A 24102-nucleotide genomic window follows, 5' to 3' on the forward strand; every position below is an offset into this window, starting at 1 on the left:
GGTCAATCAGTGTGTTAGATTTCTCTGGGTCAAGTGTGCATTCGTCCTATTATATCACTCTAGACCGTTTACATCAAAAGAGTTCAGTGAGATTCTTGGACGTTACCCTGAATGGCAGTGGTCAGAAATTACTCACTATGTGGATTACTTTTGCTCTAGGAGAATATTGTGAATTGTACGGACTGACCTATTCATGGATACTTTACAAGAGAACATTCGTGCTTTGCCTGTGCAGTTGAGAGAACGCATTCACCGAGAGCTGGTCAAAATACAAGTCAAACGTAAAGAACAATTTCATCCGTTACGTCGCCAGATCTTTAACCACTGGTACCTGAATGGCATAAGAGAACTGATTCGTGAGAAATTGTTTCAGCGGTCAGACCTTGTTCAATACTTCCAGGGCCCCAATGATCCACGTGTTGATCATTCTGGTTACTTCGAGATTCACCTAGTGCAACGCATTGAGGAAGACAAGTTAAAGGATTACCAACATACTTTACGTGGAATCTACTTAGCGGAAGAGGAAACTTCTAAACAAAGCCTGACGTTTCGGTTACAGTATGCAAGATTTAGATTCCCTACTGGAGAACAAAGATCTCTGGCTAGAAAGTACGTGTATTGTTTCCGAGACAAAGAGACTATAAAAACAGGCTGCCATGCCACGACTTATGTCACATGTAATTGAACAGATTCCATGGAAGGAACTCAATGACCATATCCAAACCGTGGATCATTACCATCATTTATTACAAGAACTGTATCCGTTCAATTTGGGACGACGCATAGTGTGTGTCTTAGTGACTTGTTTTCTGGGATTTCGTTTACCAGCCGATTCCTTGTGGACTCTTTACGAACAGTACTTACCACCCCATTTGACATGAAAGTGATGCCTTTAAATGTTCACGAGAGTCTTCTTTTGCTCAAAGACTTACGTTTTCATCTGGATACTTCTCGACCTCTACGGAGAAAAAGATTCGTCAACTTTTAGCTACCCAAGATGTGTATGACGATGTGTGTGTAGCTTGTGACTTACACCCCCATTGGACAGATGTCCGTGACTGGAAAAAATAGGAATTTTGAGGCTTGGACCCAAGAAGTGGCCCAGTATGCTCGAGAGTTGTGATCCTTCCTTTCAACGTCCAAAGAAAAAAGTTACTTTTCAACCTGTGTTAGTGACAGTACCAGAAGAACCCATCACCCAGGACAGGACTGTCGTGGACATGCCTGAAAGACCCTTTCGGGAGGACACTTGTGTGACCTTACCCCCTATAGAACTGGTCAGAACATTACCCAAAACATGTTGTACAGACACTTGTGTTTATTCCACGTTGATGGTTATCATGTGCCTTTTATCGTTGTACTTAAGCCTTTGGCTTTTATGTATTTTTGTCTTTCGTATTCATGTTTAAAACATTCAATAAACGTGTCCTGAAAAAAAGTATATAAACTCTTGTCTTGTTTGTTTTCGTGTCACAAGTGACATTCCTGACACTATGACTACCTCTGCTGTCTCTGCTCCCTCTTCCTCCACTGTCAAAGTCATTGACGAACACTTAGATCGTGCCAGTTGGGAGGCTTTGTATCTTCGCCATCCCTTTAACATGCTCATTGCTGGACCTAGCGGTTCAGGCAAAACCGAATTCATCAAACGTTTGATCGAACATAAACATCATTTGATCGATCGTCCACCTCAACGCATCGTGTGGTGTTACAAAGAGTGGCAATCGGCGTACAGCCTCTTGCGAGAAAGTCAAGGCGATTCCATCGTGTTTGTGGAAGGCATTCCTAAAGAAGACGACGGCATCGTCTCTGACTCCCGTCAAACCCATTTGGTCATTTTTGACGACATGTTAGGAGAAGACGAAGAAGAAATTAAACTGTGGTTCACGCGCAAAGGGCATCACCGTAATGCCAGTGTCGTTTACATCACCCAAAATTTGTTTCAACAAAGTAAAGCCCATCGCACCATCAGTCTCAATGCGCATTACGTGGCCTTGTTTAAAAGCCCTCTAGATAAATCACAAGTGCAAGTCTTAGACAAACAGTCAGGAACGCCTTGGCTGACTCAGGCGTACGACGATGCCACTCAAACTCCACACGCCTATTTACTTGTCGATTTGAAACCTACGACCCCCGAGGATTTGCGATTTCGTACCCACTTGTTTCACCACTGGTGCCAAGACGGAGGGCCTGTCCTGTACACGTCTCCGTCCTCGACTTAACTTCATTCCAGAAAAACAAATCTATAAAAGCCTCAGACCCTTTTCGTCTGTCTCACACAATGTCAACATGACGTCCCTTCAGTCGCATCTTCCCGTCAAACTGATACGTGCCTTGTATGGCATCAGTCGAGAAAGTCCACAAACACGAGCTCGTGTCTTAGAAGCTAGTCTCAAAGAGGTCTTACGATGGTTCACGGTGACGGCACGTCAATTACTCCAAGGGATCATTCAGATTCCTCATCAAACCAAACGCTTTTTTGATCGAAACAAAGTCGCTTTGACCCAACTGGCCGATCCCCGCATCGACACCCAAACCAAAAAAACAAATCATTTTGAAACCTGGAGGGAGCGGTACTCTAGGAGGGGTCATCATTCGCTCTCTCTTAAGATGGGATCCTAATGCCCCCAAAGTTCTCCCCAAGAAGAAAGTCAAACGAAACTCCAAGAAGAAGAAAAAGACCAGGTTCCCAAGGAGAACTTCTCCAGTGGCGGGACCCTCCTCTTACCAGACACCAACCCGGAAAAAGAAAAGCCCCCAGAAGAAGAAACAGATAAAAAGTCCTCAGAAAAAGAAAAGTCTACAGAAGAAAACTACTCGCAAGAGAGGCACTTCGGCCAGGACGCAACCTTACGCTCGCAAACCACGACCTGCAAAGGCGGTGACCGCGTGTCCGGTAGCCTCAGGTTCATTCACTTCTCCGTTGATGACACCAATAACTGAAGAGTACTTGGAGAAGTTGATTACACCAAGAACTTCTCCGTTCACGACCCCAAGAACTTCCCAAGTGGCAGGACCCTTCAATTTAGTGGCAGTGGCCGCTGCTCATAAAGTACCTTCTCCCAAAATCAAAGTTCAAGAAAGATCGGGCATGATACAAAGTTTACTGGATTTGTCCAAGCAAAAACTGACTCGATTTTGTCCATTACGTACCCCTGCACGACGTGTCATGCCTGTCCTGAAGTTGATACGCCGTAAAGACAACCAGTGGCGACGCGTTCCAGTATAATAAAGGCCTGTGACCGAGTAGGGGTATCAGTGATTTTGGTGCTGAAGACTCAAAGTTGTCACCCTCCAGAAAACATCCCTCTTCTAAACAACCCCAGGGAAAGAAAAGAAAAGGACTGCGTCCACGTTTAGTCAAACATATGGAGATGTTATCTGTCCTGTCCAAAGCTTCTTCACCCTACGAAAACAACTCATTCAATCAGCCTCCAAAGAGGTCATCGATACCGTGTGCGAATGTTGTTTGAACGTCTTGAAAGGCACGATCCCTTTGTCCAAACACCAGAAACAATGCCAAATGGTTCAAGAGAAAACTCCCATTCGTCAAAAGAAGATGTTGGTGCAACGTGGAGGCATTTTACCCTCTCTTGTTAGGCCCATTGCTGAAAGGAGTCTTGGGAACCATGTTGGGAGGACTGATGGGAGCTTGATAAAAAGGCTCTCTGAAGTCCCATGATCTCAGAATCGACCCTTGACAACCCCATGGAAGGACGAAAACTAGCTTTAGTGCCTTACAAACGATGAATGGAATACCATCGTTGGCAAGAACAACGCACCCCGCATTTACATCCCAATCCCAATTTGAGCGAGATGTCCCAGTTACAACACGAATTGCAGTCCTTGATGGATCCCCAAGATTTGTCCGAAAGAGAAAAATCGCAAAAGTACGGTCACCTCTTGCCACAAATGCAACTCTTTCACCAGAAAGCTTTAGACGAAACAGCTCTACCCACTCTGAAAGATTTTAAGACCTTGATGAAAAGTCCAGCACCATCATCACTACCACCACCAGCAGCACTACTACCATCCCCAGGGGTCACCAGAGATGTTACCCCACGAAGAGCTGAGGAAGAAGAGATGCGAGAAGTGTTTCAAACACCGTCAGCAGCACCCATTTCAAGTAAGATTTCAGCATCCTTGTTGACCCCGTCCCCCACACCCTAACGAGAAGAAATGAAAGCTTGGGTTAAAAAGATGATGTCCACTCCTCCTTCGACAGAAGTGAAAAAGAAAGAAGGGAAACCAGAAGTGAAAAAAGAAAAGAAGATAAAAGCCATTCCATTGCCACCTCCACCACCACCACTACCTTCGACTTCTACTCCCGTAGCCCATCGGACACGTAAATCCGTTTCTAAGCCACCCTTTCGTCCCACCAAAAGTAGCATCACCGAAGAGTAGGTGACTTATTAACACACAAAAAATGGAAAAAGTGTTAGCCAGCATTTACTACGATCCCTCCCATCCTGCAGGTTACGCAGAAGTTCAAAAATTGTATCGTGCTGCCAAAACTCGACTGAAATGTCTCCGTTTACCTCAAGTGCAACAATGGTTACAAGAGCAAGCTACCTACACTTTACACAAACCCATTCGACGCAAGTTTTCCACAAGCCGCACCCTAGCGGAAGGCATCGATCATCAATGGCAAGCCGATTTAGCCGATGTCTCTCATTTGGCCAGCACAATCGTGGCTACAAATATTTGTTTTGTGTCATCGACGTCTTTACCAAATTTGCCTGGGTCGTACCCTTCACTTCCAAATCGAGCAGCGAGTTAGTGCGAGCCCTGCAACGAGTGTTGAAACAAAGTGGTCGTCACCCTCTTCGATGGCAAACGGACAAAGGCACCGAATTTCTGAACCAAGCTTTTCAAAAAGAATTAAAGAAATGTGACATTCATTTTTTACTACCGAGAATCCTGAAACTAACGCCAGCATCGTGGAACGTTTTCAACGCACTTAGAAAGAACGCATGTGAAAATATTTTACGCATCACCACACTCTGAAGTACATCGACATCTTACCGCACCTGGTGCAAGCGTACAACCAATCTTACCATCGAAGCATCGGACGTGCCCCGCAAGAAGTGACTCCCGAGAACGAAGTGCTGGTGTTTGAGCGCCTGTTTGGTACGTCCCGACGAGGGCTGTGCCCCAAAAAAGTGGAGTGTTGACCGTAGGAGATTGGTGCGCATTGGCAAAACCAAACGCACTTTCGACAAAGGTTACTTACCTAACTGGACAACCGAATTGTTTCGTGTCACTGGACGAGTGCATGGCCGTCATCCTGCCGTCTATAAATTGGAAGACATGAACGGAGAAGTGCTCAAAGGAACGTTTTATTTGCCTGACATACAACGTGTCACCAAAAAAGAAGACGACGTGTACGACATCGAAAGCATTCTCGAACGCAGAACCCGTAAAGTGGGCAAACGATGTGTCAAAGAAGTCAAAGTACGTTGGAAAGGATATCCACCCAGTTTTGATTCTTGGATCGACGCTTCGCAAGTCATCGACTATAAAAAGAAGTGACCATCATGCCCTTTCACACAGACGCAGCTACTACTGCTACCATTCCTTCACCCAGTTCTTCTCTGCAAGATTTGCAAAAACAACCCTTGTGGGTGTGGTGTGGAGAACGTGTGCCTAAAAAGCAAATCGTCTTTTTCTGCCAAATCTTCGTGGTGTATTGTGTCATCGGGACAGCCATTGCCAATTTGAGTTTTCAATAAGGAGACAAACAATTGTGGACCATTTTATTAAGCAGTTGCATCGGTTACCTCCTTCCCAATCCCTCCCTGAAATTCTCTTCCAACGGGAACAACGTGAACCTTGTGTCCAGTGCCAGTGTCAGTCACCACTCCAACAACAACAATAACCCCAGACACTCCTCTGACGTCCATTAACCCCTCGGTCAGCCGCAGAACTCTGGAATTATGAGTCACCAAAACCAATTTTACTTAACCTTACCCAGTGACAGTTCCATGGAGGTGTTTCCCAAGAACACGTTGTGCTGTTACACGGCCAAATTACCTCAGACCATCCCATTAGATCACGAAGCCCACTGGGAAGTGGCTTTAGTAGAAATCATTCACCCGACCCAAGTCCTCAATGTCCTTCCCAATCAAATTTTTTTTGATGTGGAAGTTCATGACGAACCATTGCAACAGTACTTGGATACCTATGGCAAATATGACAAGAAAATCCCTGGCACAAAAAATCAAATGTACACCACCTATCACTTTTTCATTCCCCAGGATATTATTTTAGTGGTCAACATTTGGTCAGCACCATAGCCTCCAGGTTTAATGTCGTGTTTCTGAAAGCTTTGGAGAGTGTCCAAAAAAGTGTCACCATGTAATACCACAAAGCATCTCGTCGCTTCTTGATGAAATTTCCTGAGGGGAGTAAAATCGTGTCCATTTTATTTTGTCCTGAATTGTTTGACATGTTGGGCGGAGACATGGACATGAGGATGGCCATGATCAAGAAAAAGGAATTACCAATCATTTACGACAGCGATTCTTTTGCCAAGCTATTTCGTGCCCAAGTAGATCTGAACCGAGGACTGAATCTGATGTTTGTGTACTCCGATGTGGTGGAGTATAACGTGTGGAACACACCTCTGTGCCGTTACTGCGTGTCATTCCTTTCAAAGTGGATTCTGCCACGACCGCTGACGAGGAAGGTGGAAACACTTACCACGTCCACCGCGAATTTGTACATCCTCACTATTTACCTGTCAGTAAGTCGCATTTGGACACGGTCAACATTGCTATAAAAGGAGATCTGGGACAAAATATTCCATTCACCAAAGGAAAAGTCACGGTGAAACTCCATATTCGAAAACGGATCTCTCACGACTCGTAAGTCATGTATCCAGTGTACCGAGTGGTTGCTCGACAGCGAGGACACGGTTTAGAAGATATGTTAAAATCGGCTTTTCGTTCGGTGGCTCCGGTGTTGAAACCGATGGTGACACGCGGATTGCACGCCTTGAAAGATGCCGCACTGACGCAAGGCAAAGAATTTCTCCAAAATGTCATCATCGACAAACAAAACCCAAAAGAAGCCTTCTTGAGGGCAGGCAAAAATGTCTTGCTGCAAACGGGTAAAGACCTATAGGGCCGACGAGAAACATCTATAAATGCCCTGCACGCTACCGAGTCAGTCATTCAGCAAGGACAAGGCAGAAAGAGACGACGAAGAAAACACCCTTTCACCAGACTTAACACGTCTAAAGCTAGAAAGACAAAGAAAAGAAGAACCGTTCGAGACTTAGACGTTTTCGATTATTGAAAAACAGAAAAAAATGATGCACCGAGAGTCTTGCGCCTATTCCAAGTCGGAACTGGATCTGTTTGCCATGCCCCCACGATGATGACCATGCAAGAATCCCAGTGGGTGGAATTTCATCCCGTCTCCTCTTTGACGGATTCCGCTCCCATCGAGTTTGAAATCAAAGGACAGCCCGAAGATTACATCGATCTGAATAGCAGTTACCTGTACTTGAAAGTGAAAGTGATCGAACCACCCAACGCTAACCTAGACGCTGATGAAGCAGTAGCTCCCGTCAATAATTTCATGCATTCCTTGTTTAGCGAAGTGGACTTGTACTTGAATAACAAACTGGTCAGCAGCAGCATGGATACTTACCCTTATCGAGCCTACCTGGAAAATCTCTTGACGTACGGAAAAGAAGCCAAGAACACTCATCTGCATGCTTGCGTGGTATGGAAACCTGACAAAGCGACTAAGTTTGGCACCATTGCAATTGCTGGGAATGATTCAAATTTAACGGTATTTGTAGAACGAAGAACAAAAATTGCACAAAGTCGTAGTTTAGAACTGATGGATCGCTTGCATCTAGACATGTGGTTACAAGAAAAATATTTGCTCAACGGGGTGGATATCCGCTTGAGACTGAATCGTAGCAGTTCTGCTTTCCATTTAATGGCTGCTGCTGATGCCACTTACAAAACTGTCATTCAAGAAACCAGACTCTACGTGCTTCGTGTGGAAGTGTTGCCTAAAGTGGGAAACGGCATCAGTCAGACGTTGAGCAGAACGACCGCCAAGTATCCGATCCGACGAGTGGAAGTGAAAACGTTCACGATTCCCACTGGACAGCGATCCATGATCGAAGATCATCTGTTCCAAGGACAGTTACCCAAACGTTTAATCCTTGGTATCGTCAAGAATCCAGCCTTCAACGGAGCCTACAACGCAAACCCTTTTGAGTTTCAACCCTACAGTGTGTCCAAGATTGAAGTCAGTCGCGATGGCAAAACCTTGTGTACCCGACCTTTCGAACCTAACTTTGGTTCCGTGAAGAATTACTTGAGGTCGTACTTGTTCCTGTACGAAGCTACCGGTCAGTTAGGAACCAACAACAGTCACGGTATTACGTACGAGGATTATGCAGGAGGCTATGCTTTGTGGGCTTTTGATTTCACTCCTGACCAAGGCAGCGACGAGGGATATTTCCACTCTATAAAATCGGGTCAGCTTCGTGTGGAAATTCAGTTTACTACAAATCTACCAGAGACGGTGAACGTCCTCCTGAATGCAGAATTTGATAATACGATAGAAATCAACAGTTTGAGAGAAGTCATTCTAGATTATTAGAAGCCATGGAAGACTGTTATCCCTCTTTACCTAGTGAAGAAACTTTGAAGATGGAATGTGAGGAGACCGAAGAAGAAGAAGAAGAAGAAGAAGAAGAAGAAGAATCCCAAGACGAAGAAGCTATCATGATGAAGTCAAGATGGCCAGAACAAGAAGACCATTTAGTCTCCTGTTTTGCTACATTCCTGACAGATGTAATAAAAGAATTGATCAAGGAAGAGTGCTATGGATGTCACAACGATCATCCCAGTCAAATTCAACAAGACAAATGTCTGATGTTGAGCCAAGAAGAAAAATTGGACGAATATCTGGACAAAGCTTGGGGTGTCATCGAGATAGAATTTGTGTTGAACGAATGGTATAAAGGCTTGGCTAAACATTCTTCTCCTCCATTAACGTCTCTGGAGCGCCGTCGCATCGAATCTCTCTTTTACCAGAATAAGAATTCGGAGCTAAACGCCTTTTACTTGTCAGACATTTTCAAGCAAAAGGTCAGGATCGAATTGATCACTTATCATTACCTGAGAAGAAAAAGATTCACACAAATCAATGGATACCTGGGAACTTTATTATCTTTTGAACCACAGTTCGTACACGGCTTCTTGGAATCCTGTCGTCTGTGCTAAAGATGAACTCCCTCATCGCAAACCTGAAGACCATCTAGCTTATGTGATCAACACTGACGAAAGTCATCTCCCAGGAACCCACTGGGTAGCCGTCTACTTTCCTCAAGAAGGATGTGTGGAATATTTTGATTCGTATGGATTGCCCCCTCTGGAAGAAGATATCATTGACTTTATGAGAAGAAATGCTCAGACCACCCGATTCAATAATGTGAAATTAAAAGGCACAGATTCCTTGGTGTGTGGAAAATATTGTGTGTATTTTCTGCATCATCGCAGCCTGGGCTATTCCTTAGAACATTTAGTGACTCATTTTGATCCTCGTTCTTCTTCTAGAAACGATGTGAAAGTAGATCAATGGTTTTGTGACCATTATGCTTATCTTTTGTCTCAAGCTAGGAAACGTAGTGTTCATCAATGGCCTAATGACTTCCAACAGTGGAAATCACAATTTCATTCACAACGTTGTCAGCCCTGTCCAAAATAATGTGTAAATTGAAAAAAATGTTTGGTATTTGAAGAAAAAAAATTGTTTGATGCTATATTGTTGGATTATTGTTAAAAAATGTTATAGTTGTTTGTTAGCGTTAAGTAATTTTGAATAAAAAAAGGTTGAGTTTTGAAAAAAAATGCCTTTGTCTTTTGTTTAGCTATAAGAATTTTGATTCATGCGCTTTGACTTCTCTCTATCTCTCTCTCTCATGACACTCATTAAACGTTCCGGCTCGAAAACCGTAGAGGGATGTTTTCCTTCACGTCCGCGCTTTGACTTTAAGAACATGGTTAGTTTCCAGTCAAACCATTCATTGTCGACTCATCCTCCTACGAAGATGTGCTCCAAACTAGCTAAGCTAAACGAAACCTACGTGAATTTGCATAGGGTCAGACACAGTCTGATACCGAAGCCTGAAAAGATAGAGAATGTGAGAATGTTAAAAGTCACTAAAGACCTGATAGAAGAGCTCTTCAGAGAAGAAGTGAACAGGGAGAAAGAAGAAAGGACAGAGAAGTACAGACTTCAGAGACAGCAGCAACAACAACAGCAGCAGCAGCAGCAGCAACCTGAACCTGACAGAGGCTTTGTCGATTGTCGTATCGACACCAAAGAGTTCTTCTTCTCTTTCCGAAGAAGCAGACCTATCGTCAGAAAGTCTATCATCAGAGGACGTCGCATTCTTAGAAACTAAAAGATGGCCGTAACTTCAACTTGACGCAAGCAGAAAAAAACAGCCCTTTGCAGGGCTACCCAATACTCTAGAAAAGAAATAACAATCGATTTGCCAATGTGTGTGTTTATATGTAGAGTAGTGTGAATATAAACACTCACTCATTTCTGGTGTGATTGTATAGGTTTATATGTGTGAGTGATTGTAAGGGCTAAAGTACGTTTGTGTGACTAGTAGATTATGATGATGTGTTTTGCTGTTTGACGTGCGTGGATAGCAGATATTTGGGTTTGATTTGACTGCTTTGCGTTTGTGGATAGAATATTATTGATTTAATGAAATTTTTTAGAATAATGATGGGTAGTATAAAAAAGTCAGTGAGTGTTTCTTTTAAATCCGCGCGTTGTTTGGTCATGATCTAGGTAATATCAATTTTGTTTTAGGGGTTGTTTTCCTTCACCTCCGCGCTTTCACTATTAATTGAAAATCACTCGGCAGTCTAGCTTCGCTTGTTGATTGATCAACACCAGAATGAACACCAGACTAGCAAAACTGCTTGAACTTCATGTACACCTGGAATATGCCAGGCGTATAGTGAATGAGCTGGCTGCAGAGGCCATAGTAGAAGAGGGAAGAATGAAAGAGGAGGAGAGAAGAAACAAAGAAGAGGAGGAGAGAAGAAACAAAGAAGAGGAGGAGAGAAGAAACAAAGAAGAGGAAGAAAAAGAGAGAGGAAATTTCATAATTCCAGAGACAGAAAATTGGGATTCTGAAGCCACTTATCCCGCCTCTGCTCTCCCCCCAAAAAGACTGAAAAGAGACTGGGGAAGAAGATGTGTGTGTGGTGACAGGCCTGGAAGGTGCCATCATTAACTAGGTGCCATGGAGTCAAAAAACAGCCCTTTTCAGGGCTACCCAAACATTTAGAAAAGAAATAGTAATAGATTTGCCAATGTGTGTGTGTATGTAGAGTAGTGTGAATATAAACACTGACTCTTTTTTCCTAGTGTGAGTGTATGAGTTTATGTATATGATTGTGTGTTTATAAGGGCTCACGTACGTTTGTGTGGATAGTAGATTATTGGGTTTTGTAAGAGCTTAAGTTGGTTAGTGTGGATGGTAGATTTGGGGGTTTGTTTATTGCTGCTTCACTTATGTGGATAGTAGATCATATGAAATGAGAAAAGTAGGGGATGTTTTCCTTCACGTCCGCGCTTTAACTATAAAACTAACAGTGCTTGACATTGGAGCCCATTCCACGGAATAAGCAAACAAGAAGATGTCAGCAGTTTCAGCTTTGTATAACAACCTTATGGGAAGTTGGTATTGGATGGTGGATGGATTGATTGTAGTAGAAAGGCTTGAACAGGAATGGAGGCATGCAGTGACAAAAGACTTCGTCTCAAGACAAGTAACCAGCCTCCACTTAGCCATCGATATTGTGAAAGAAATGATAGAGGATGAGGAAAGGAGAATCAGAGGTTTCATTAACCCACCATATGTGAAAGTGGGCAAGTTGAAAGAAGCCAGTTTATGTGACGAGTGTAAGCTGTTTTTTAGAAGACATTGTAGAATGGACAGATTGGTCTTTTGTGAAGTGGGACTTAGACAAGCTTAAGAAAGTGGAAGAAGTAATGAGGACAGTGCTGACAGAAGAGGTCAAGAACATCAAAGAAAAGTGGTCTAAGGAAAGAAAAGAAGAAGAAAATAGAAAGAGTAAAGAAAACTTCGACAAACTCAACCATAACTGGATAAGAATACAGGAGAAATTCAGAACGCTGGATCACCCGGACTGGATATCGGAAACAGAAAAGAAGAAGAAGAAGAAGAAGAAGAAAGGAATGATGGAAAAAATAAGGGGATGGATAAAGAAGTTTAGGAGTTAGAAGAATAAGAAGAAGAAGAAGAAGAAGAAGAAGAAGAAACCCAAAGGCCCTTTTCAGGGACACCCACATCTCTCGAAAAGAGATAGACTTTCAATTGCCTACCCCCTTTTTTTTATTTTATTTTATTTAAAAAAACAAAAACAAATCCTATATTCAATTCCCCTTGTCGCTAGAATTGCTTTTTTCTCCCTTGTTAAATTTCTCTTGTCCCTAGACTAACCCAAAATAGATTCCCATGTTAATTCCCATTGTCCCCAGAGTGCCGGGCAAGCTTTCCCCATGTTAAATTTACATAGTCCCCGGAGTGCCGGGACCCTGTTTTTAATGGTAAGTTACATTGTCCCTAGGGTGCCCCATTCACTACTAATCTGCGTTTGTATATTCAATTTGGAATACAGCATAAATTCAGTTAGTTTGTTTCTTTTAGTGTATCTTTGTTTATATAATTAGGCCTTATTTAGAATAAGAAATTGAGCATATAATTAAAAGGTTACTGCATTTGTAAGGAAAAATACGAATTCGTTTTGTCCGATGGATATACTGCACTCCCAAGATTGTGCAGTATAACTATCCAAAAACTCGTTAATATTTTACCATTCAAATGCAATAAACTATAATTGCTATTATGACTGCTGCATACATGACATCCGCTACTACTGCATATAATAATAATAATAATAATAATAATAAGAAGAAGAAGAAGAAGAAGAAGAAGAAGAATAAAATACACATATGCTATGTTTCTCAACCAAGGTATCCCCTAAAGTATTGTAATAACCTGCATTTAGGGAGTGGGGTATGCATGCGTGTATACGGTGAACATTATTCATACAAGCCGCCCAATTCGGTCTAGATTTCTTTTAATCAGTGCATTAGCAGTGAAGTGCTCAAATGAGTTGACATTAATATTTTCTAGGATCTTTTGTTTCGCTTACTTCGTCGATTAATAGTTAGTTGGTATAGTCGACATGTTTTTGTGATAGCGAAAATAGGGAGTATCATGCTGGCGGCTGGCATCCTTGATAATTCAATTAATGAATATTTCTAGTTAACCGTTTAAGACTGTACAGTACATACTCAATGTGTTTATATCCCCTGATATTTCATTTGTATACATCATCGCATTTAAGTTTGGTTCTCCTCTTCTTTATTAATTTGGCACATATACATGTAGACTGTCCTTTCATGAGGTCTACCTCGATAATATTGTAAAAGTGCATAACGCGCTTTCCGAATCATTGCTACGAGCGACAGCCTAACACGGTATGTGCAGCGAAATACAAAACTGATTTCTTTCTTCTTTTTTTATTATTTAGGGCAATTCAATCGCGATGTGTAAAATATCCAGCTGGTAATTTCTATAAATAATCATTGTGAAAATTTACTAAATATACACATGCAATACTAGCTCATGCGTGTTTGAATATTCTAACAAAAAATATGGTTTTGTGGGTTTTGCTAGAACTGTGGTTTTTGTGGGCGTTGTGGTTTTTGTGGGCGTTGTGGGTTTTGTGGGTTTTGTTGGATTTGTGGGTTTTGTGTGCTTTGTTGGTTGTAGGTTTTGTGGTTTTTTTCAGGAGTGTATAAGGCTTTGTAGGTTATTTGAGTGGTTTCAGTCAGCTAGCAGCCATCAAACTAGGTATATCACAGTTATTGTTTTAGTTTTTTTAATTTTGTTTTGTTTAGTTTATTATAGCTATGTAACTTTAGGCAATATTTTGGACAGAAAATTTTTGTTAAAGTTTATTTAAGTACAAATCAATTTTTATTTAAGTTATTTGTTTTTATTGCTTTATTTTTAATTCCTTTCTCTCTTCCAAATTATATGCATTCTAGTCATTTCTAATTTATGTTACAAGCAAACTAGATATTGTTTTATCATTTGTTATTTGAAATTCAGTTATATGATCAAGTGAGTGTTGTCCTCACAGACCAATACTTTTATTCATTTCTTTATTTATTTTCTTTATTTAAGTAGTTATATGAAGCTAATGACATACAGAGAAGTTTCTCTACATTACAAATATATAGTTCCTTTTCTTAAATTATAAGTCCAACAAAGTTCTTGGGAAATAAAATGTTTAAGTAATTGTGAGTGTTTTCCTTACCGATATGACATTCTAAATTCAGTTCAACAATACTTGATTCTAGCAATCTAAACAATGTAAGTTATGTTTCTATTTTATAATGTATTAGTTGTCTAAGTCATTGTGAGTGTTTTCCTCACTGACTTAACAGCTAATTTACTTCCATCTATACCAATTCACTTCAAATGAATATTACACTATAGTTGAAGTGTAAAGTCAAGCAAGTGTTTTCCTTGCAGATCTTTACATTTCGCAATTACAATCAAGTCATAGTTTCTCTTCTGTAGTAAACTTTATTGCAACTAAATCCACATATGGTAACTCTAATATAATTTTCACCCATCAGAAGAAATAATACAATGGACTAATAGTATAGTGCTAATGTGTATCCTGACCTTGCATGAAATTATCATATACCATAGTGTACCTCCAAACAATGATAATATGTTGGCTTAGTACAGAAACAAGAAGACCATCATGGTTATGAACTGACTTTATTCGCTGTTTCTTAATAAATGAATCATCTTGTGTTATGGTTGAAAAGAAGTCAAAGGTTCGAGTTTACTCCATTCCCCCCCCCCCCCCTTCTTAGTCAGCTGATAAGAAGCATACTTATCGCTGGTGCGATACTCCAAGATAGTATTATCAGGACCTAGCTTGGCCGTTACAGTAAATACACCTATCGTGGTACATCTTTTATAACCAAAATATCATTTCAACATCTCATATCGCGGCTACTGCTTATTAGGTCAAAGCCATTTTCGCCCCATGTATAAAGTTACATATACCATAAATACGACTAGAAATCGTTGTGACAGTTACCAGATTGATTTAAAAAATCGGTGGCCCAAAGTTTCATATAGGCGTGTCCTAATGTAAACACCAACATTTGTTAGAAGTCTTTTTTACTCCAAATTTCAACCAAAAAATGATATATAGCATATTCATTGCCAAACATAGTCTCATGTGAAGGTGATTGCTTCTATTTAAGTTGCACACCCATTATACAAAAAGCAAGATTAAATAAATGTGCACTCGTTAATGAATATACAATTCGGGAAGACTTTTTTCAGGACTACTGTTTTCTTTAATGGCAGCAGCTTTTGTTTTAAGAATAGGTTGAATAGCCTTTGTCCTGGGTGGTTTGGATCATCATCTTTCAAAAGTTAATTTAAATATCTTTTGTTGATATTCTTTCAAATACAGCGTACAAACCACAAGACATACTAACATAAATTGCTTTATCATGATCTATGTTTCAGTCGATATATATGGTGTTGATCCCAATATTTCTCGATAAAAGAAGACTCTTACAGATAACAAAACAAAACACATAGTACAAAATACAGAATAATATAAATATATTTCCTAAATACTTCGGTAAATAAATATCAACTACAGCAAACAGGTTCAATTATCACTATTAGGGTAAATGATATTGAAACAACTTTGAGTAGCATGGTATATCAAAAATATTAATTTTAGGATATGAAAGTATGCATAGAACAATATAATGAGTTACATCCAGCATGGAGAATTACCAATAATGCATCTGAACAACTGCCTGGCGTGTGTATATATTATTTTATGTTGCAACCATAAACAACAATCTAATTCAAAACAATGTGATATTTTATAACGATAAGTGAAGATTAACTTTTGTTCGAAATTAATAGTCCTTTATATGCAGGTAGGGCAGGGCACTATTGAATGAGCTCAAGCGCAAGTGTGCAAGATCATATATAATGTTTCACGAGGTCATAGATAAATATTCAAACGCTGACACTTGCAAAATCGTGAGTATTTTATTATTTCAGAACTCTAAATCTCACATTTGATTTTCATGTAAAACACATAATCAAAATGTATGATGACTGCAAGTTATATTGAACGTATATCTGAGTTTTGTGGAAAATTCCATGAAACATGCATGTTGCATACGATATATATATATATATATATATATATATATATATATATATATATATATATATATATATATATATATATATAAACACTTTTTGTGTTTCTCGGCTGCCACATAAGATGACGTGAGTTCGTAACTAGCAGCATCCCAATTTGTTTAACATATATATATATATATATATATATATATATATATATATATATATATATATAACGTAAATAATTTTTTTCTAAACGAGCGCATCTCATTTTGTTATTTTTAAAAACATTTTTTTTTTCTTCAAACTGTCTTGCATGACACCCGTCTGCCAAACGAGAGGCGCTAGTTCGGAACTATCGGCTTCACAATTTTCTTGAATCTTCTTTTTTACTATATTTGTTTGCATGTTGAAACGTACCATTAAGTTCGCTCATCCCATTTTGTTTTACAGTTTATACTTTTTTATTTTCTGTTTAAACTTTCTTTTATGACTCCTGTCCTAGGAAAGGCAATTAAGCTAATATGTCCCATATTATTGGCATGAAGTCATATTAATTGAAAACCGAAAACATTAAATGCAATGAATGATAATTAAATGCTATGGAGTTGTATACCAAAGCTCTTGTTTGATTGTCAAATGTACAAAAAAGTAGAAAAATTCTTATTTAACGAAACAAATGCAACAACATTCAAAATACATCCGTTGATAAGATAAAACAAAGACAATAACTAAACATTTAAGAATGTAAATAAAACATCATTTTAAATGCAAAGTCACAAACATATAACAAAGAAGGTTACTCTTTTGCTTTCATGTTATAACAGTTGCAAAAGCTCAAACATCGAAATCTTAAGAAAAGTACTACCTGCATTATTTTTAGCTACATCTATTTGAGTAGCTCATGGTGCCACATCATTTGTAACTCATGGTTCTGGTTGATAGGAAGGAAGATTTCTGAAACATATTCATCTTTGCTTAACATAATACGACGCCATGCAGTGAATATTTGCTGAGTTTATGTCGTCTTTCAGACGAAAAAAAAATGCACAAAAAGAAACATCCAATAGCCATAAGACCTGATAAAAACCCATGCATGGATCAGATAAAATGTTTTAGAAAAATAACCAAAAACAACTTATTAAAGTATTATCAAAACAAACGAAAATGTCATATCATATATAAAACAATTTTCATGTTCTCAGTTAATGAAACAATTTGGTTTTCTTTCTTTTTACGTATCATGAGTTGCTGGTTCAGTTCTTGAATTTGAAATAAATTATATGGTAGACGCTGTTACCAAGAACAAGGGAAAATGCATTTCCTTTTAACAGTAGCCATAAAAAGTTACTACAGCTACTCGTAGTATCTGAGTACAACAAAAGTATAAAGAAAACATTTTAGATTTTGTTAAGTAAAGATATGCTGCACATATATTAACAAAATTAAAATATTATTACTAATCTCGAAGTACTTAAAGGATCTGGAGGCGAATGGATTGTAATTTACTATGACCCCAAGAAAGCACTAATAGAATATTTTGATATATTCTATCATTTCATCCCATTTACTTTGAAACATATATAAATGCGCGAAGTAAACAAAAGGCTTATGACCCTTCTTAAATACATTAAAATGATGTTGTGTGTTATATCCTAAGATGTTTAATTTATTATATATATATATATATATATATATATATATATATATATATATATATATATATACACAGACAGACAGACAAAGGTAGATAGATAGAGAGGAAGTAAATGAATTTTAGATATTTCCACATATATTGTATTGCAGCCATGTACCAATCAGGAAGCTACCTTTCCTCTTTTACATGCATTTGGTGACATGAACGAAACCTTGTGTGCAGAGTAAGTACAGTTTCTGTTAGGCAAGTAGAACCGCTTTTCTTTCTTATTCCAGGTCTATAAACGGTAATGATGTTGCTGCAAATGCTAAAGATATGCAACGTAGTTATCAACTTGGGGAGTCAAAGGAAAAGTACAACATTCTATTCAACAATTGTAAACATTTTGCAATAAAATGCCGCTATGGATCCGATGCAGCTAATTAGGTGATGTCTTAAAGACATAATTTAAATGTATCCGTCAAGAATATTTAGATTACGAAACAATCTTATGTCAAAAAATGAAAGCTTTAATGTGTTTGGTTTACCTCGTTTCATGCAATCGTGTTCTCAAGTAATCTGCCAACCTTATTCCCAGTAAGTAATTAGACATTAGAAAATTGAAAGGAAGTAAAATATTAAACTGTAATGTCATTTCAACGCAATCGACACTGGCAGCTCTTTCAAGCGAATACTTTGTGAATAAAAGCCAACCTATTATGTGTACAGTGTAGTGCGCTTTTGACTGCGTTCTACCTCTTTGAATATATGAGTATCTTTATGAAGACTCATACCTATAATAAAGTAACTTATTTTAGCACCTATTACGTTTGACGCATGCTGACTTTCATCGTGAGATTAATTTATGTAACAGCCTAATTAAAACAAAATCGAATCTATCATCCCTGTTAAATTCACTTTTGAAAGGAACCACACAACTGCAAATACTATAACATTATAACTACTTTTAGAAGTTTACATTTTGTTTTACAAGTCTACCACATCCAATCAACAATGAAAACTATTAAACATAAAATTTAAATTAAACTGCTTGGGAGGTTTTTAATGCTGACAACTCAAATCTTTATTTTCAGCGTACATTTGCGAGCACAATGAACAGTAATATACCCAGAGGACTATAGACCTTGAATTTCTAGTTCAGAACTTCCGAGGGAATATCATGTGTAGCAGTAATTAATCTTTTTCATAGTTTGGTGTTCAAAGAACGCAAAATGGAAATATGTCGTGAATTAACAATACCTTTCCTTCATATAATGATAAAAATACATTCAATTGCACCTGATGAATACCTTTATAAAAAAAAAAACATACAATCAACAGTTAGGATGTCCTAAGGACCTAGTCGGAGGAATGATGCATACATTTGTTCACAATTACAGTGGAATACTAATAATACAATATGATAACATTTATACCTAATAGCATGCCTTATCTTTTCATGGTAATAATGCAACATTAAAGGATCCAATTTATTACCATGCGGCAATCTTGTTGATTTTTATTGTTTAAATGTATTGTTCTGAACGAACTTGTTCATGGGTAAAGATGACTTTTCCCGCATCTCTTTCGAAGCATCAATACATAAAGCTCCGTATTATAAGTCATGGACTTCGAAAAATTCATCTCAGCAAAACTATCAAAGGCAGAAGTACAATGAATTTGACGCTTGCTCTTAGCTTGGTCAAAACACATCTGTACATGCTATGTTAGGAATACATTACCTTTATGGTACCTATATAACTCTCGCTATTTCATGCTTTAAGCAAAAACCACATCATTTATTGCCTTAAGAATAATGGTTTCACTGCAGGTTTTCTTTCTAGGCTGATCAGATGTTATATGTATAATTTAAAGAAAAAACTATTTTTTACTCAGTTTTATAGTTGATTTTCCAACGACACATAACCGTAAAAAGCTACAAAACTAAAATCTGTTCAATCACCTACCATCAACGAAATAAAAGTCCTTTCTGTGCTTTTAAATAACAAAAGATCTTTTAGACCAGCAAGGTCTAGAAAGTCGTGTAACATTGGTTCATAAAATGGTTGGAACGAACTCTTTCTACGCATTTACTTCCAGAGTAAAATATAATAAAATTCTCCCGCTATGGTTGTGCTATGACTATCGTTTCACAAACAGCATCGTTTTCTAACGCAGGTGAAGTGTACTTCTTAAACGATGCTAACAGTTAACGAAAAAGGAAGTCACTGTGACTGGTGTCAGGGAATGGCATAGATCGAGACGTTAGGTAAATGGCTCATACAATCATTGATGTATACCTCATATCGCTATTGCATATTTTTAGACGATAATGCTTAATGTTGTTCTGAAAGGTGGCTTGTTGGCGCATCGAATTATTTCAGTTTGACTATTGTCTACAATATTTTTCTGCCATCTATGACTTCCAATATATTTTTTATAAAGCTTGTAATGTTGACAACGTCCTGTGTCAATTATCTGTTATAATTATTGGTAAAAAAGACGAAAAAAATCCTCTTCTTATATCCTTCAAATGAATCTCATTATTAGTGTCAAATAGTTTCGCAGATATATGGACATATTCGGAATGGCGGGACTGGTTGTTGGGGGCTGTCAACCTTTCTACACCGATGACGGGATCTGCGGTTAGAAACACCTGTGCCTCCCATTGTTCTTGTTCAAACAAAATTTTTATTTTTATAAAATTAAAAAGTGTTGTGCAGACAACACCCCATGACGGGCCCGGGCACCGTGGATATATCCCCGGTTGTCCACACCCTAGCCCAACCATATTTCCCCGGTTGCCCATACCCCCCTCTTCTCGGCCTTGCTTCCATGCTGCCCATTTATGTCCACACCCGCCAATGCCTTGATGCATTATTGAATGTTGAGTGCAAATGCATAAATACCACAAATGAACAAGAATAATAAATTTTTAGAAATTACTTTACCTGGCTCTGGTAACTATTAGAGGAATGAATTGCAAAATGCACCGCTTTGTTAGTAATGTACTCAAAACCAGACAAATTGAACAAGGTACTGAAAAATAGACCAAGGACTATGCAAAAATACAAACTACATCACAAGACATAATACAATTTAAACATAAATACTAAAAGACACCTAAATATGCAATGTTCTCTACGAACATATTAATATGTGCATGTGTTTTACATTGCTGAAACCTATTCATAATCCAAATGCGCCAAAAAGATGACGAACAATTTCATTCCATTCGATAACCATGGCATATAACTGCAGTTTGAAATATTAGATAAATTCAAAATATCACATGACAAATGTTATTCAACTGATAAATCTCGCTTTTCGACATAGCTAAGGCAAGAAATTTCCTTCTAAAATGAATTATTGACAGAGTTACCAGGATCGATTTTGAGGTTCTCTGATATAGATAAACGAACGTCTCCGATTTTTCCAACCATCTGTCTTGAAATCAAATTTTATTACAAACCAACTTAATTTCTCTCTCTCTCTCTCTCTCTCATACGTTGAACTATTTCGTTCTTTTTTAAGGCAACTATAGATGTGGTGCAGAGCATAAGTAAAAAGAGATAGAACTATCTGTATTAGCTTCATCGGTGAACATTTCGACTCAGTTGACTGTGCTGTCAACGCCATTGAGATCAAATAGAGAATAAGTTATGGTATCGCTATTGTTCACTCTAACAGTACTCAACTATTATCATTTTCTTTTCCATTTCTCAAGCGCTCTGTTTCTGAACGTGAAGCTACCCATTTATTCCAGTATTGTTGGCGCAACCAAGATTCACAAACTGGCTAGGCCCAACATTAGAGTTAGGCCTACCATATGAGAGCATAATTTCAAACCTTTGAAGCTTTATCATGTTAATTTACAATCATTTAATGGGCCATCATTTATTATCTATATCTTCACATTTTAAGGGTTATTTATTTTTCACAGTTCTTTTATTTGTCTTCTTTGGACTAGTAACACACACATTTCATATATATTTCTGCCTGCTTTGTACTAAATAAAAGACAGATAATAATCACACTGAATACGTCTGTCTATAAAATACAAAACGGAGAAGTGTCTGACAAATATTTACATGTATGCTGCAGGAATAAAATGGAATTCATAATGAACAATCCTTTGTATTTGTTTCATATATTATGTGTATCAGTCGTCGAGTTACTATCGTGTCACAGCGTTTTGTGTATAAACTTGATTGAATTGCATTCTTTCAAATTGTCATTTGTCAGGGCTTTTTAGGGATTGTCACCACTAACGATTAGCGTGTCATCTGAACGATTCTCTACCAACATTTGTTAAGACAAATCGTCATTAGCAGACTATCACATACCATATCAAGTCTTGCAGAAACGACGCTCTTTGTAAAATAAAGCTAAACATATTCATATACCTATCGCAAAGGAGAGCTCAAATTTCAAATAAATGGTGTCCATTCTTCCGCTTGGGCCAACCTTTTAATCACGTAAGTACCTCCCGTCAGTTATTTGGCTTTTCTTGCCAAACTTTATCGATTGCTGATTTGTAATCTTTCACAGTTCACTTGGTATTTATGGAAGGCTTTCATTAATCTGAATTTGCATTTTTAATACGTTAGTACATATCTGTAGATATAAGATATATACGTTTACAGTATTTTCAGTGGATACTTTTATTTAATTGCTACTGATAAGAAATAAAAGAAAAAGTATGTATTTTATAAACACAATACTTTTTAATGAAAAGCAAAGATCGGTGTCATTATTTCAAAATTCTTTCGCTTCTCGAACTTTGACTGACTATCACAATCTTAAAGTTATTGCTTTACTTTCACTTAACTGTTACTTCATGGCATTTAAAGATTTAATATTAATATCGTTGGGAGAAACGTGCTGTGTCTGACTGAATAACCATTCATTAGATACGCTATTCGCAGTTTTTTCGCATGCAATAAAAACCAACAGGACGAACGAACGAACAAACGAGCGAATGAATGAATGAATGAATGAATGAGCAATGGTTCAACATGCCTAATCCCAAATGTGTTACTTCTAACCTCCGGTACATTTTTTTGTCACCCAACCCTTATCTACTTGGCCCAAGCCTCACACATTGAATCTGAAGAGTCTTAATGAAAAATATCAAATATAAAGCTGGCACATCCTTATGAAATGATTGTATGCACACGATTTGGTCAGAAAATAATGAAAAATGTCAATATAATTAAAGTATTGGTACATTTGTCCTTAGAACGTCTGTCGTCTGAATCCCCTAGGTACAATAGGAAGTAGGACGAACGATAATATCTCTTTTTGCTGAAGATTGACCAATGTGCTACATAATAATACACATTCTGACAATTTCAACGCTACGGTTTGGGGTATGTTGTAACGTACTGAAGGACAAACGGGTTGATGGACACATGATCGTACGAAATTTATCACAATATACCTATTTTAAAATATAATGGGGTAGTTAATGATAATAACTAATAACTAATCTCTGGACAATTATGATCGGTGCAAAAGCATCCAATTTGCATGAAACATGATGTGCTTCAGTATAAAAAATAACATTTGGGAGCACTTTGAACACGGCCTGGAATTAACAGGAAGCAATCATGCAGTGTTTCACGCGTTGAACGTTATTGTGGATAGGCCGGAAAAAAAAAAAAACAAGTAATGCAAGGTTTATTTGCTTTCTGCAGGTAAGGCTTAAGAAAGTATGCCATTTTATATTTATTTCCAGTGAGGACAGCTAAAATTAGGAGATAAGTATGACAAATAATTCTTTGGAAGTATAATATCTCCTAGTTAACTTCAAAGTGCTGTTATATATAAAGCGCAAGTCACACGTTTGTCTTACAGCATCTGCCAAGTGGACCTAAAACAGTCTAAAATATTACTGAATGCAATTGCAAGAAAGAAAAATAAAACTCAGAGAGGAATTTATTATTTGCAAGGCCCATTAGCAAATGTGTAGGGGATGGAACAAGCCCCATCAAATGTTTAACTTTGCAAGATTTTTATTAGAAGAAAAGACCTTGACAGATCCTGACATCAAATCAAACAAAATTGATTTCGTCAGTACATGGTAGTTTGATGTCGCCTTCTAATTACAGAAGTGTTAATTTTAAATTTATTGACATTATCAAAGGTTTTGTCTTTTCAAAATTTAAGA

The 24102-nt window shown here is 38.1% G+C and overlaps 1 long non-coding RNA gene across 1 annotated transcript in view; it reads left to right on the forward strand.

Annotated features, from left to right (window-relative positions):
• LOC149783500 (uncharacterized) overlaps positions 1 to 19406 on the forward strand; it is a 38806-nt gene extending 19400 nt beyond the window's left edge. Inside the window, exons 5-7 of the long non-coding RNA XR_016414022.1 lie at positions 13620 to 13654; positions 18227 to 18377; positions 19025 to 19406. This is a non-coding gene — a long non-coding RNA (uncharacterized LOC149783500). The remainder of the gene's footprint in view (positions 1 to 13619; positions 13655 to 18226; positions 18378 to 19024) is intronic.
• Positions 19407 to 24102: the final 4696 nt, after the last annotated feature.

The sequence above is a fragment of the Sinohyriopsis cumingii genome, chromosome 14, assembly GCF_028554795.1.
Source record: "Sinohyriopsis cumingii isolate HCF-2022 chromosome 14, ASM2855479v2, whole genome shotgun sequence".
Lineage (NCBI taxonomy): Eukaryota > Metazoa > Mollusca > Bivalvia > Unionida > Unionidae > Sinohyriopsis > Sinohyriopsis cumingii.